At 38.3% G+C, this 15718-nt stretch overlaps 1 long non-coding RNA gene across 1 annotated transcript in view; it reads right to left on the bottom strand.

Moving 5' to 3' along the window:
- Nucleotides 1-15543, bottom strand: part of LOC137477392 (uncharacterized) — an 81622-nt gene extending 66079 nt beyond the window's left edge. Inside the window, exons 1-2 of the long non-coding RNA XR_011000964.1 lie at nt 15476-15543; nt 11156-11524 (exon numbers count right to left, since the gene is read on the bottom strand). This is a non-coding gene — a long non-coding RNA (uncharacterized lncRNA). The remainder of the gene's footprint in view (nt 1-11155; nt 11525-15475) is intronic.
- Nucleotides 15544-15718: the final 175 nt, after the last annotated feature.

The following is a 15718-nucleotide window of genomic DNA, read 5'->3' as shown; positions in this document are numbered from 1 at the left end:
TTTGATCTTAGATTCCGTGCTGACTCACCATGCGGCCGCCAACCAATGGCTCCACCTTCATGTTTCAGTTTCTCATAAGAAGGCTGGCATTTATCTATTAGCCTTACGGACTGTTGTAAAGATAATTAATAAACGTTTGGAAAGTACTTTGAAGATGAAAGGCCAAATTCACAGCAGGAGGGCATTGAGCTGATTTGTTCATTCCTTTGCATCAAAAACAGTTTATGCTTAGAGAAAGCAAGCAAGAAATTGCCATTTGTTATTGCCATCTACTCCCTTCTTTACCTATTTTCACCTATTATTATACTCCGTGTTTAGTTAATGTTTGATTCAAGTAAATCATATGTGTACAACTATTTATCGGCTAATCATGTGCCCAACTGATTGTCAGATTAGATTCCAAGTGTAAATTATATACAGAGGACTGTCAATTATCATATATATGACAAATATATTTAGCATTGGTCATCAGCTCTCTGAAATTGGGACCATTTTTAAGGGTTTTTTCCTACCTTAGCATCAAAGTAAACTGTTGGTGACAGGTGTTTGTTAAAATTTTGTATTATTAAATATATTCATAAAAATCACCACAAACTGACCTTCCCTAACAATTCCTCTGCTCAAGACTAAGTTTTTCAGGTAGGCAAAACAGTCTTATCTGTTAGGCCATTAGTGTTATATGGGTGCCATAAATCAGCTGCAATTTCTATCCAACTTAATATGGCTGTCTTTTCAAAGAGTCTACTTAAAAGTTTTGTGTGTCAGGTTTTATAGATTCAACTATCTATGAAATCACAACTTGACCTAATTTGGTAGTGTTGCGTAAGAGAAGAAAGCTCACTTGAGAAAAGTCATTAGCCATCCTGAAATAAAGTTTATTTCTAAACTATTCAAACAAATTATTTTGTAAATATTTTGAACTATATTTTCACTTTGTTGAAAATTAAGATTTGCTGAGTTTGGCCAGGTACTGCCACTGATGTAAGTATATTATCATGATCTAATACAGGAATAGAAAGGTCAGTTATTCACTGTGAATTAGTACATGAAATACCAGATATGACACGCTAATCCACTAGTCCACTTCTGTTTCTACTCTACATAATCAGTGCATAAGCCATACTTTTAATTCTAAGGAGAACTAGAAAACCTGATGAAAGGCCAAAATATTATTAAATTCTGAGATAAAATTTACTTATATATACATTTCTAGTTCAAGGCAACCCAGTGAAAAATAATTTGCCATCTCTGCAAGATGTTCGAATGGGAACACAACCAAGCACACATATAGGTTTGCAAATAAGGACAGCAAGTTGTTCTTATTTAACAAAAAAAAAATAACAGCCAGTTAAGAAAATACAGGCTGCATGTCCAAACTATAGAATACAATTGCTACTTTTCAAGAACACCATATATAACATGACTTGAGAAGTTGCAGAAAGTGACATTGCATCTAAATCTTCACATGTGAATATAAAAGAAAAACAAGGATATTTTTGTGGCTTAACTGAAAGCTGGATGGAAGCACTGATAATTCACTGCTTGCTTTCTCTCTACTGATATAAAAATGAAATTATATAGCAGTGTGCTAAACAGTAATCCCAGTAATCTTGGATTCCTCCTTCCTGGGGGGTCTTGTCACTGATACAGGGGGTGTCTATAATGCTGTTTCTCTCTCCAGTCTCGTTCTGGCACCATGGAGTTGAGCAGCAGGTACAGGGCTTGGCTAGGGAAAAGGGTACATGCTCAGAAATCTCATGGTAAGATTTAGGCTGCCAAACCTACTAGTACCAATGCGGAACTCATGATGCACAAGCTCCCAACTCCAGGAAAAGCATATCAATAGCTTGTCATATTTTCTTTTATCAGCAGCTCAGTGTCTGCAGAGTGACAATCCACTGGTCAGCCTACTTTTTGTTGTATCACAGGGGTTTTTTGTGTCTTTCCAAACAAGTGCATTTTTGTCTTAATTTCCTGTGCTATAAAAAGGGAGAGATTTTCTAAAGTCTTCTAAAATTCATGGATGAATAGTGTCCTGCACAGTAAATTCAGAGCACTGTCATATGCAGGCATGTCTAGTTTTATGTCCTCCAATTTTCTCATTTATAGAATGAGGCTTATTCTATGTATCACTAAGACATTGAATTAATGAGTGTCAGTCAAGTATTCTGAAAACTTGAAAATGGAGACAGCATTCAATTAGTTTCCTAATTAGTTCCACCACATGCATACTTCATGAAGTTTAACTCTGCAGAGGGAGCAGGAGACAGGGAACAGTGATGTTATGGTAAGCAGGGTGATATTAAATTAATGACCATTATAAGCAGATGATACTTTATCAACTGACTAATGTTTTTGGCTATTTATTTGGAATTGGTTTTATAGAAAATATGTAATTCAGTTTACAGATCTACTATACTAAAAACGAGCTCCTCCCCCAGTGGTACCAGTCAAGTTCCTTTGTGGCAGGATGCTGAGCCCTTCTTAAAATCCAAGCAAGAAAAAAAAAAAAGTTTGCAGGCAGCTTGGGAAGTTTGCAGGATTGACATGTCATGATTTGTCACACTGTTAACACCTAAAATATGTTTGCACACTGTTCACAGTACTGGGTGCTCCTCAGGACACAGAGCACATGGACAAAGTATTGGGGCTACCACTGTATTTTTCCTGACCTGCTTGGTTAGTATATATATATATATATATATATATATATATATATATATATAGTAACCAAAAAACTACTGACCAGCTAATATCCAGTGTGTCTGACCTTACCGTAGTTCCCCCAGGAAAGAAGATCCTTGTGTAATGAGTAAAGTAAGTTTAGTCAGACATCACTTTCCCTGAAGGTTCTTCAGAGCCCTCTCCCTACTGCATGCCTTGCAGGCATTTGCTGTGTGCTTTCTGATATGCAACAGCTTTTTGGTGGGCAATCTGCACCGGAATTGTGGGATGAAGTGCAGCTGTTAGAGCAGTGACTGTGCAGCCATACAGCAAAGCTCATACCTGCAGGATCAGAGGGGACAATAGGGAATGTGGAGTGAGTAACAGTAACCTCTGAAATGCAAGATGCAAGCCATTTATTTTAGGTATTAGAAAAACATGGAAATTAAAGAATGGCCAGAGTAGAACAATGGAAGTGGCTTCATTGGCCAGGTTGAAGCAAACAGTGCAATAAAAGCATGAAAGGAAGAAAAACAGATTAATTGATCTCAGTAGTATTGTCAGCATGGAAGAAGTAAGGAATTAAATTTCAGTAGTTAAGCATGCAGAAGAAAATAAGGTATACTGCAAATAAAAAGAATATGGTACACACTTATTCTCTGTCTCCACTTGTCCTTGTTCTCTATCTCCACTATAACTTCACAGAAGTTAAACAGAATTTTTGTTGCAGCCTTGGGGCCAACTGATAAGAATAATCTTTGTATTGGAGTCTGTGGCAGATCAGTAAATACGGGAAATGGGGTTTAACTAGCATTCCACTCAGGTCATCTCACACAAGCAGGAGATGTGAGCAGGCTCATTGGAAAGAGTGGTCACGGATTAAAGGAAGATCTTGCTGGTAAACATTAGGCCACACTGTGGCAGGTTTTATGGACCTTGTGAGACGCTAGACACTTTCAAACTTTTCTTGATCTCAGAAAAATTTCAACACAAAGACAATTTATATTGGAAAAGAGCTCAGAAGGTATCTTTCCTATTCTCCTGCTCCAAGCAAAGCCAGCTATGGGATCAGGTTACTCAAAGCTTTATCCAGTTCCAAGGCTGAAGATTGTAAAATCTCCCTGAACAACCTGTTCTGCTTCTCTGTCATCATCTGCATCTTCTTTTATCTCATCTGAGAAATTAATTAATGCTTCCAGTTGCCAAATATCACCAATATCTGTTCCCGGTTCATTCGATAGTGGCACCTTAGAATTTTTCATGCTGCTAAGGAGGCATAACTAGTTGATTTTTTTTTTTTACACTGTTCGTTCAGTATGGGCTGTGGCATTGTGAGAAGAATAACAGCCAAGGAAGAGGATGCTATGCTATAAACTTAACCCCTCACCTTTGTTCAGGGAATCATAAAGTATTAGAGGATGGCCATGTTATGAACAGTCTCAAAGCTGGTGAATTTAAATTCGGTAGGCTAAAAAGCTCTAGTGTAGTGCTTTTAGGAGAACCACCTGACTTCTGTACAAGCTGAAAATATTCTCACTGTCATCAGAACAAAGATTTCAGTCCCCAGGGATGTTTTATGAAAGAAAAGAAGCATCTGTACAAGCATTTCTGCCAAAATAATCAACAAAACATAACTATCAGTAATTGGAGTACATGGCTGTGTATTTTGCACTCTGAGAACTGCAGGGAGTCAACATGAGAGTAACAGCTGTGGAAGAAGCCATTAAATCATGTGGGAAATAGAAAAGGACAGCAAGATACTCCATGATAAAAATTTTTATTCATTTTGAGGTATGCCTTTGTGCCCTCTGAGACAGAGGTCAGGCTGCTCATCACCTCAGCAAATTAAAAATCGGCAACGTCATTAGGGTACCAAACCAAACAATGATAAATGTTCTTCCCACACCTAGGCACAGGGTGTGGCACTCTGATCTTTCATCAAATCTCTGTTTGCAGGAAAACAGCTTGCTAGATAAAGCTACTGCTTAGCAAGAGCCTTTCATAATGACCACTCTACATCTGGCCAAGTTACCTAGGAAATTTCCTCCAATGAATAATCCTTCCTGTCTGAAGTTGGCGTGTTTTGTATAATTCTGTAGATACTGCAGGGTGCTCAAGGACAGAATATTGGCCTGATTACACCACACTCCCTCGTCGGACATAATGCAGAATTTTCAGTCAGGATGTTGCAGCTGTTCCACCGCTGAGCTTTGCAGTATTATGCAACAATTAAGGTCAGGAAATGGAGATTACTTCATACTAGTGCAGAGTGGGTAATGACTTTTAAATATCCTCAGAAGTCTTATTTTACCATTAAACAATAAGCAAATAAACATATGAATCAACGGCACTGAAGTCAAGCAGGAAGTATCTTAATGACTTTCAAATATGAAGAACTGAAAGTACAATCTAATATCAAATCATAGTAACATATGGAACATGAATTAACCAGAGCTAACTGATTTTACCAGAAATATTTCACCTATTGGGTTATACAGAAGATGCTTCACAGGCAGTGAGAGCTACTTGATCCAAACACACAGTACACTGATGAGAAACAAACAATAAAGAATTAAACAATAAAATGCTGCTAAATAATTTTGCTAGGCATGAGCTCTGTTCTGAAAATCAGAAATTGACAGATATATATATATAATAAATAAACCCTTGCAAAAGGACCTATTCACTAACTACAGATATATTGCAAAATCTTACTTTTGAAGATGAACTAGTTAGAAAAACCATGAAAAATTGTGTCAATGTCTAAGCAGAATTCCCTGCAGTTGTATCACAGTAAAAACTCTAGTAAATGATTCTGTAGAAAAACAATGTCCCGATTCTAAAAAGCAAATGCAACAAACCTCAGGGAATCCAGTTATTTTTAATTAGTCGTGCTAATTAGCGCAGTGAAAGCCTCAAAAGTGAAGATGATAACAAAGCTTAGCTTTGCCAATTGCCCATCTTCTGATACAAGACAACTGAGACTACACTTGTATTAGTGCAATTGCTAGAATACTGAACAGCCAGCAGTAGTGAGTACAGTGCAAGATACTGTGCCTTTTTATTGTTTCTGTTCACTTCTTAACAGGAACGTTTGACCCTTCAGTATAAGATCTATCAAATTCACGTTCTGGCCTGCCCTGCAACGGACAGTACTACAGAGCAGATTTCAGTAGCTGTGCAACTCACTGTTTCTTTTGCACACACAACTACAGGAGACTTAAAGGCTTAAATTAATTCCCTTCCAACAATTATTGAAGCATGAGATTTCATTCTCCTTATTTATCTGTAGTCTATGGCAAAAAATACCATTAGTGCTCAGAAAATTAGTGTATTAAAAGATCAGCATTTCAAAACTAGGAATTTCTGTGGCATTACATTTCACCAACCATGAGGAACATAAATATTTTCAGTTCTAAATACATTAAAACCCCACCACTCAGTGCTTTTTGTGTTATAAAATTAAATTTAAAAGAAGCAACAATCTCTACTATTTGGATGTCTCTTTCAACCATTTTTCCAGTTCTCATAAAGTTGTAAATAATTCTCCCACATGTCAAACACACAGTATCAGTGAAGTGTCAGATCAGAAAGATAACTACTGTCAACACTGCTAGCAAACATCTTGCCAATCATCTAGCAAGTATTTCCTCATTTTTGTTCTGCATAGGGTTAGATATGCAGGCAGAATAGATGGTGCAACCTGTCATTAGAAGCTCTGCTGGGAAGAGGCTGAATACGACAAACCTCCTCTTCCTCCACTTCCCTATCTACGTGTTGGAACACAAAACCTTTACCCTCAGTCTCCTCAGCTTTGTCCTCAGCATCAGAAGATGAGACACACTCAAACTCTGCCATGGCTAGAAACTGAGTTGTTCAGTAAATAGAGTCAAATGTTCAGCTTTCTTCATCAGCTATATGCATGATGCAGCCTGGTCAAAGAAAAATACCTTGAGATTGAAAATCTGAAAGCAGCTTGAACACTGACTATACTGTCAAGATAATATATTGAGGTATACATTTAATACTGAATATGCTTGCCAAGATAAATACTAAGATATCCTGCATGGTTTTGGAGTGGAGTAGTGCCTGAAAGAAAATAGCAAACTGCAGTGGTATCAGATGCCTATTTAGCTCTGATTCATTACATGTGAAATTTCCTCTTTTGCTGTTCTGTTTGTACAAATTTTAATTTTGTCCAAGTGTTAACTCACCTGAGTTTAGGTTTTAATGACTTCGGTAAACTTGAAAAAATATTATTTGAGTTATCCATGATGACTTAAAAATCTTTTTCAAAACAGCATCTGGCAATCTCAGAGGTCATCAAGCCCAAGACAAAATTGTGTATCAGCAGGCAAGACAGATGAGATGTGGAGCAAGAACAGCATCTCTTAAGGTATAAAGCTATTTAAAATTCTTTGTGTTTTTTATTGTTTGTTTGCAGGAGTTTTTAAGTGCTTTATATCATCTAACTTCCATATTTATCCCTATTTGACAACATAAATATATATGAAACATATGAATTCTACAATATAAAGAAATGCTACTAACAATAAATAGAATACCTAGGATTATTACCTAATACAGTAGGCTTATGTGCATATATATAAACTTGTATTTCTGTATTCACAAACTTCCACACAGTTAAATTTATACAGATGAGACCTGAAATTTGACTGCTTCTAATGAAAATCCTCCAGCAGCAAGATGTTCAAAACTGTGCTGCTTAAATTCCCTGCAAGAAGAATGCAATAACCCAAATAGTTCTTTACCACATAAACCTTGCTCATCTTGCTTTGGAATCAAGTCATTTGATTCCAATTATCTGCAAGAGAAAAGCAGCAGAATTTAGCTTTGCAGAGTACTATTCATTTAAGCAAGCAAGATGCAGATCACATATCCAAGTTCTTCTATAATAAGATGATAATGACTTTGTTACAGTTTAAAATATTAAATATGAGAGTAAACAAAAAATAAACAATTTTTATTGTTCTTACTCGGAACAAGAAATGCATTTCATTTCCCAGTGTCATCTGTGAAGAAAATGTTCCAATTTTTCAGTCATTCAAATAATATATTTTATTCTCCAAGGTGTTAGCTGTTTTATTAAAAAAATAAAGGCAGAGCACTGATGGAGGAAGCATACAGTCTGCTGGAGTCTAGTTTAGTGCATGATTGAAAATAAGCCTGGCAAAGTCTCCTGGCAACACTTTGTGGAAAACACAGTAAACAAATAAGTGTAAGTTACATGAACAGTAACTGAATGCTAAAGGCTTCAAATCTTAGCCAAATACTTCCAATGCCTGTATGTGCAGCTGAGGAGCTGTTGCATCCCTTTCAGTAGCAAACAATATATGTTAGGCTGTATTCAGTGGACATACTTAACAGAGGATTAAAAGTCAATTAAATATTTCAGATAAAAAGTAAAATTAAGAAAAAGAGCAATTATGGTCTTCCTCTGATTTTAAAGAGATCATGACGTCCTCCTAGTTAATACCATTTTTAATCAGATACCTTAATGTAATCTCTGCAGTAGCTGTGTAAGTAATAGGGTAAATCTGATAGCTGCAAGGACTATGAGGCCTCTTCAGCAAGTGTTGGCCAAACCTGCTCTTCTTTAATTGTGCTGATTACTGTATAAATTCTAGAACAGTTGTAACAGATTTATCACTTTAACTCTGCTTACCCCATTAAGCCTAGCACAGCCTGTGACACCATTGTTCAGGGGCTCAGATGTAGGGGTTTTTTCCTACTGGGACAGAGAACTCAAGAACCCCTGCAGTCAAATCTTAACCATACTCTGTGTCTAAGAGTTGCTTTAAATTTTGAATTGCCTTTTGAGCTCTGAACACTGTGCATAAGAGGACTGTGACCAATTCATTATCTCCTGGATAATCATTTTTCAAGATTTCATTGAAGGTGGAAACAGCAGAGAAGGCTAAAAAGATACAAAGAAAGTAAAAAAACACGTTGCCCATTTTCCCTTCTTTAGGGAGTACTTTCATCCTTTTGGACTGGACTAATTCCAGAAATGTATGTTCCTTCATAACAATTTATTGTCATGCCTCTCTGTTTGTTCTGGTCCGGAGAGAATCAAATGTAGTCACAGCTCATCCATGTTGCTTCCAATTTTACCATTTTACTAATGGGCACACTAAATTTTCCTCCTTTATGCCATGTAAACTGATGCTGACAGGACTGTCACTTCAACCTATTGAGACCTATAAGCAACCTATAAGCAAAATTTGGCAAAGCTTGTTTATTCTAAATTCAGTATTTTTATTTCTGACTTTCACGGCTAACCAAGGTCACTACTTCTCAGTAAGTCTGTCAAGTTACACTGATAATGTCATATTTATAACCTCGTAAAAAGGTTTTAAAAGTTTGCTTTAACAGTATTAACTGAGCTTAGATTGTGTGTAGGCTGAGATATTAATTTACAAGTATCTAGTGCTAATTTGGGGTTTTGTTTTCCAGACAGCTACTGTACTGATGACAGCTACTGTACTGATTTCTGAAGTGCTAAATACCAGTAACCTTCTTAAAAGAAAGGTCAGAATATTAATAACAAGAATGTTACTCAAATGCTCAATGTTACAAAATTGTATGATTTATCTAGGCTATCTCTCTCACATGTGATAATGTGTGTCAGTGGCAGAAAGACCTTAATTCTATTACCTAAATTACTGTTAAATTCAGAGCCATGGGCAAAGTTTTGCTAAACATTCAACAATTAAAATACATTCCAGGAATTATGCAATGATACCTCTCCCTCCCTTGTGGTTATTCTTGCTCTAAATGATAAATTAACATTTTAAAAATCAGCACTGAAAATACCAGCAATGCAGGCAGCATTACTGCATTTTAAGTAAGAATACCAGATACAGATAAGGCAAACATTCAAAGCCTATGAGCATTTCCCTTGCTGGTTTCTCTGTTCTAGTGGCTCCTCCTTGAAAGAGAAGGAAATCTTTTGAGGACTACTACACTACCTAAAACATGAGATTCTTACACCTCACAGTAGTTACAGCCTGCCCTTTTGTGCTGCCATAGGCCTTTCTTTCTTAATTGCACCAGCTGTACTTATTCCAAAAACCATGTTAAAGTGGGAAAGGGTATAGGATCAGTGATGGTGTTTCACAGGAGAGTATTTGGGGAAAACAGTTACATCTCAGTGATGTTTAGACTTTAAATAAGATGACAATCATTGTAAAGCTTAAGGCACAGCAACTTGCAACCAGGGAATTTTGCCTTTTTAAATTTTATGTCAACATGACAAATAGAAATGTTTTGTTCTGTGATAACCCAAAATAAATGCTTCAAGAACTCTTTTCTGTGAGCTTTTCTGTCAGAGGTCACATAGCTGTGGAATGTTTAGTCTGCTGGTCCATGAGAACTTGATCAGAATATTTTCTTTCCAGCTACTGAGATGAAGGGTCTAGGATCCCAAGCAAGCATGAAGGTTTGAAACAGTCAGCATAAAAACTGTGATAAAATTAAAATATATACACATTTGCCATTCAGTTCAATGAATATTTCTGCAATAAGTAGTTTTCTGACTGTGACTTCATAAAGCAAAAAAAGCCCAGTTTTAATTATGGAAATAGTAATTTAAACATGGAAATACTAATGCTCAAAGGTGGATTGTGAATAAAAGCCAGGACCTTCAAGTTCTATTCCTCACCCTGGCAACTCACTCAGCTTTGGCTTAGAGTTCCCCTCTGTATTCATCAATCTCAGTTGTGCATTTTGAGTTCTATGGACCTGAAAGCACTAAGTATCCCATTCCCCATAAAAGGATGGTGAACAGTCTCAAGACTGAAAGTTCTACTAAGGGTTCTGTTTCTTTGGGTCTCAGGTTGTTTTGCCATGTGTGCAGCCTAAGACAGAAAGAAAGAAGTTTAAATATAAATGAAGCCCAACAAGCTGTTTGATAACATGGCACACAAGAATTTGAAAACCTTAGTGTTTCCTTTCAAATAACTCCCATCTCCAAACCTGGAAAAACAATCTCTTTAGTGGCTCTATTTGCCCAGTAGCAGGAGCTAAGTGCAAATGTATGTGACAGTGAGAACAAAGGCACAAAAAGCACATGAGAGTTACACATTTAATAAAACAACCTAGACAAGATCCTAATCCAACTGGGCATCTTAGAGCCAACATCCTTACCTTCACTCTTGCCTCAGAGAGCCTTACAAAGGTATTATGCATTTCCTCCTTTCTCCAGCCTGCTCAGACATGTTCTGTTCTGCCCAAGCTCTCACTCAGATATCTGTTGTGTGCCTATGGAACGTGCTTTATGAGGCTGTAACCTATCTCAGCCGAAATTACCAAGTCCCTGATTCCAGGAGACCCATATCATGGGAGCAAAAGCAGGTTGCCTCTTCTATACTTTCAGCCCATCCTGCTCAGGCCTGCCTACTCCTCCAAAACAATCTAATCTCTGGGTTTTATCTTCCAGAAAATATCAGTTGTACATAGTATTAAACACAGTACTTACTGTCATGGAGGCACTCCCAACAGGAAAGAGAAGCAAGCCCATAATTATCACTCCAGTCTTCTCCAGACTTCCTAACTCAGCTTCACTCACTTCACTCACTGGGCAGTAAGTCTTCACTTGACTGACTTCTTGACTCTTCACTCAAAGTGTTTTTGCTGCAGTTCTCTTTTCCTTTTCTCATTAGGCAGAAATATTAGCACTAATCTGATTTTATATCAAGATGCCCAATCCAAGACAATCCAAATGAGGCATCTGTCTATCCAAAGTTCCTGAGCAGTTCTAAGCCTCTCATACACCTGCTCTTTGGTGGCACCAACAGAAGAGCTTCCAGCATCCAGGCACCAGGCTTCCATCTTCATACTGCAAACAAAATGTTTGTTTTGTAAGACACAGCACTTGATTTTTTAAGATCCCTGAATATTCCACTGCTCAAAATGTGTATCTGGAACTCTGATCCCGTATTCAAAGTAGTTACTGCAGTAAACCTGCGCATTGGGTATTCAGAGCATGTGAGGGACTGCCCTGCCACAGACAAAGCCAAATCTCACAGTTCTGCATTTCTAAGTGAAACTAGCACTAACATGAACTTAACTCTCTTTTAAAGTCTAACAAAGTGCACAACAAATTGTTCTGCACTAAGGAAGGAAAAATTATGAAAATTAAAGGTCAAACTGTCTTCTCAACTACAGCAACATAAGACCTTGAGAAAGGCTCTCATTAGAGCTACTTCAGTTTTACATTGAAGAACAGAGTGAACTTGGAAAAGTCTATTGTTAAATCCTCTCTTACTTAAATCATCAGATGAAAGACTGCTGGGAGTATTTTACAAATAAGCTGTTTGGTTCAGCACTTTTAGAAGCTTTGAGGTATGCAATCAGATTGTAAAAACTAATGGGAGGCTGATGATAGTTCTCAGCTATTTTGACAACAGCCTTAAAATCTTCCATGTCAAAGTGATGAAATTCTGCTTTTAATTAGAAAATTAAAAATTTAATACTTGTGAACTACACAGAATTTTTGTGCAAACGAGTTCTGAGATTGCTTTGACAGTGTATCAGAAGTAAAGTGCTGAAAAAACTGACTTCAAGACTGTAAAAGTGCTCAGACTTCTTGTTTTACTTGTAGTGACAGGACTTTTAAAGTAGAATGATTATAGGTTTTGCAAGGTTCCTTGTGTCATTGACAATCTAGGTACTTAACCTAAGGAAACAAACTACAACTTTGCCTAGATTCCAGATCTCTGGCTGTGTAAGTTAACCTAATTCCCTTCAAATCCTGATGACTCAGAAGAATTAGCAAAAGGATTACCATAAAGCAAACCCAACTAATTTCAACTATTTTAGTTTTCTTAGACTGGTATAAATTAGCAAATTATTAAAATATAGGTTCAACTGTGAAATTAACACAGACTGATGTTACAAATCAGAATCTACTTATTTGGATTATGATGATAAAGTATCTGAATACAAAATAACCAACTATCAGAACTGAGGATGCTCCAAAACAGACAAAAACCTACATACATGCAATATCCTCTGACTGTGCTGCTCATTCCTTTTAAGAGACCTCATCCACCTGTCTTACATGGCTGGCCCCACTCTTTCCTTGACTGTCTGAGCAGCCAGCACAGTTTCAGCTTGCTCTCTTGTGGCCAACATTAGAGCTACAATTATCCTGGCGCTATTCCCCTCCAAGCACCTCTGTGACTGGTTCTTCTAAAGCATGACAAGTTTCCTCAGAGTACAGTCACTTACACTGAACCTCATAAACCACTCAGACTTGAACCCACAACTGATTATGGTGGCTTCACATGTTCCCAAGCGTCAGCTGAGAGATACAGAATCGAGTGCATGTGGATTTCCAGCCCACAGCAAAAACCAGGGAAACTTGGAGGCTGCTAAGCCTCCAAGGCAGTATCAGTCCTGTCCTGTGCCTCTCACAGCTGTAAAATCCTCTGACACAAATGTACTGTCAACATCATGAACAGAGGTCTTCAAGACTTGACAGTGTCGTCACAAGGATGGCCTCACCTCTTCAGCGTGGTTTTAACAGCAGCCTTTTGGAGCTTGAGCTTGGTTATTTAAAGGTTACTGTTTTGGCCATGCATTTGCTAACAGGTCATGGCAACTTCAAAGATTTTCTGTCATCATAACTACTTCTGGCTTTTAGCTGTTTACGTGACTTGTTGGGTAATTTCTGTTATTTTTTATGTTTGTAAAGATGCCAGATACTGAAAAGCTGAGGGCTTTAAAAGACTGAAATATTCTTTGATACTTTATAAACATTGTGTCAGGCATTATTAACCTCCAGAAATAGTTTTATGCTAGTAAAAGAGTTTAGAGCAGCAGAGGTGGCACAAGTGCCCAGACACAAGCAGAATGACCAGAGATATGTCACGGAATGACATTTCCCGCTTAGCTGTCAGCCAGATGGGCCCTAAGTGCCCTCCCCAGCTCTCAGGAATAACAGTGCAGGCACATTGCAACACCAGAACTGCAGCAGCCCTGAAACAAGCTTGAATGGAGATGACACTGCTCTGCACAGGGAGTGAAAAGGTGCCAACTTTTCCCTTTGCTGACGTGCAAACACAGCGGCTCTTATTGTGGGTTTGACTGCAACTTCAGGCGTGACCTTGTGACAGGAATTCATTCATTTTAAAAGGAACTGTCAAAAGCCCTCTCCATATCAGTAGAATAATCATGAATTTGTGGTAAGACCAGAAGTTAAAACCATTCCACATTTGCTATTATGCCTCAAAACCATTATCATCACTCTTCTGAAACAGTCGATAACACTGACTGATCAGGTTTTGATTAATAAACATTAACTGCATTTATTACTGAACATAAAAAGGATAATCAGTACAGAAATTATACTTTGACTACTGGGTTACTTGATCATCAACCTTTGTAACACATGAACAACAAATAAAACTTGGGCAGCAGAGGGTTGGGAGTTCCTCAGATTAAAGACATTACTCACCAGAACAACAGTGACAAACTATAAAGCACACTGAGCAGTAGCACCAAAACTGATCTATGCAACCCAGATATGTGAATTTCTTCTAGAAGTCAAAGGACAAGCCCCAGAACCACTCCATCCCCTGGGCAACAACTCCCCAGCAGCTTCAGCTGCTCTGCTTTGGGACTGCCAGAATCACAGCAGCACTGTGCACTGCTGAGGAAAACAGATCAGCTCCCTCACCTGTCCCATCACACAGCCCCACACCCAGCCATGTGAGGCAAGGCTGGAGGCACAAGTGTGTGCTCAAAGGCGGAGGGAAGAGCAAGACTGACCTTTCAGGCAAGTGTAACCTCAGTTTCTCTTTCTGTTAAAAGCAAATAAGCCAAACTTTTGCAAGTAAGTGTATTACCAAATATTCTTATAACCAAATTGTCTTTCTTCATCCTTCTACTAGGAGCCAAACCTCTTGTTCTTCCTATACTGCTGCCAAAATTTTTGATCAACATCACAGACCTTCCAACCAAGCTCATGGATACAACCAAGGAGCAATCTTGCTCACAAACTCTAAGTATTATCAAAATATATAATGATTATGTGAGATTAAAGCAAACAAAGTCAACACTCCTACCTCTCTTACTAAAGCTGCAAATATTTCAAATGGTTCATGAAGATTTGAACTATCTTTGCACTGCAATCAGCATAAGAACCACAAGTGGGACAGAAATCTCATAAAATCCTACAACGGAGCAATCAGTAGCAGTCTGTAAGTTTGGATTACTCTTGAATGTTTAGAATAATTATACAATGTTTAAAAAGAAGAAAAGGGATAAAAACGAGATGATCTATTTATTAAGACAGGTAGACATATGCATCACTGTGACATATCTATAGTAGAATAGAAGAGACAAAGAAATGTTAAGATCATCTTAGGTGGATGGTCTTAAACCTCCGTCTTGTATAATAATAAAATCATAGAATCCTAGAATGGTTTGGGTTGGAAGGGATCTTAAAGATTATCTCATTTCAATCCCCTGCAACGGGCAGGGACTAGACCAGGTGTCTCAGGGCCCTGTGCACCCTGGCCTTGAACATTTGCAAGGATGGAGCTGCCACAGGCTCTCTGGGCAACCCGTGCGAGTGTCTCACATCCTCCGTGTAAGCAATTTCCATCAAGTATCTAATCTAAACCTGCCCTCTCTCAGGTTGAGTCCATTCCCCCTTGTCCTGTCACTACATGGCCCTCTAAAAAGTCCCTCTCTATCTTTCTTGTGGAAACATGTTCTAATAATGAACATAATGATCCTAATGTCTCTAAACAGTGTGTGATCCATATCTCTTCTGGAATACCTTTAAGCAAACCGCTTAAAGGGGTTTGAGAGCCCGCTGCCCGACAGCAGCCCGGGGTCACACCACACCTAGCCGACACACTCCACAAGGAGCACAGTTGCCAAGCCTCATTCCAAACATCTTCTCCACCTCGGGTCTGTCGCGATGCCCTCCCGGACACGGCTCCCAGGAGCCCCGTGCGCCCGGGACAAGGCGGCGCAGTCCCGGCTTCCCCCGGCCGGGGGCGCGAGCCCCCTCACGATT

This window comes from Anomalospiza imberbis, chromosome 7 (genome assembly GCF_031753505.1).
Source record: "Anomalospiza imberbis isolate Cuckoo-Finch-1a 21T00152 chromosome 7, ASM3175350v1, whole genome shotgun sequence".
In the NCBI taxonomy this organism is placed as follows: Eukaryota; Metazoa; Chordata; class Aves; order Passeriformes; family Viduidae; genus Anomalospiza; species Anomalospiza imberbis.
This window is presented reverse-complemented; position numbering and strand designations above follow the sequence as displayed.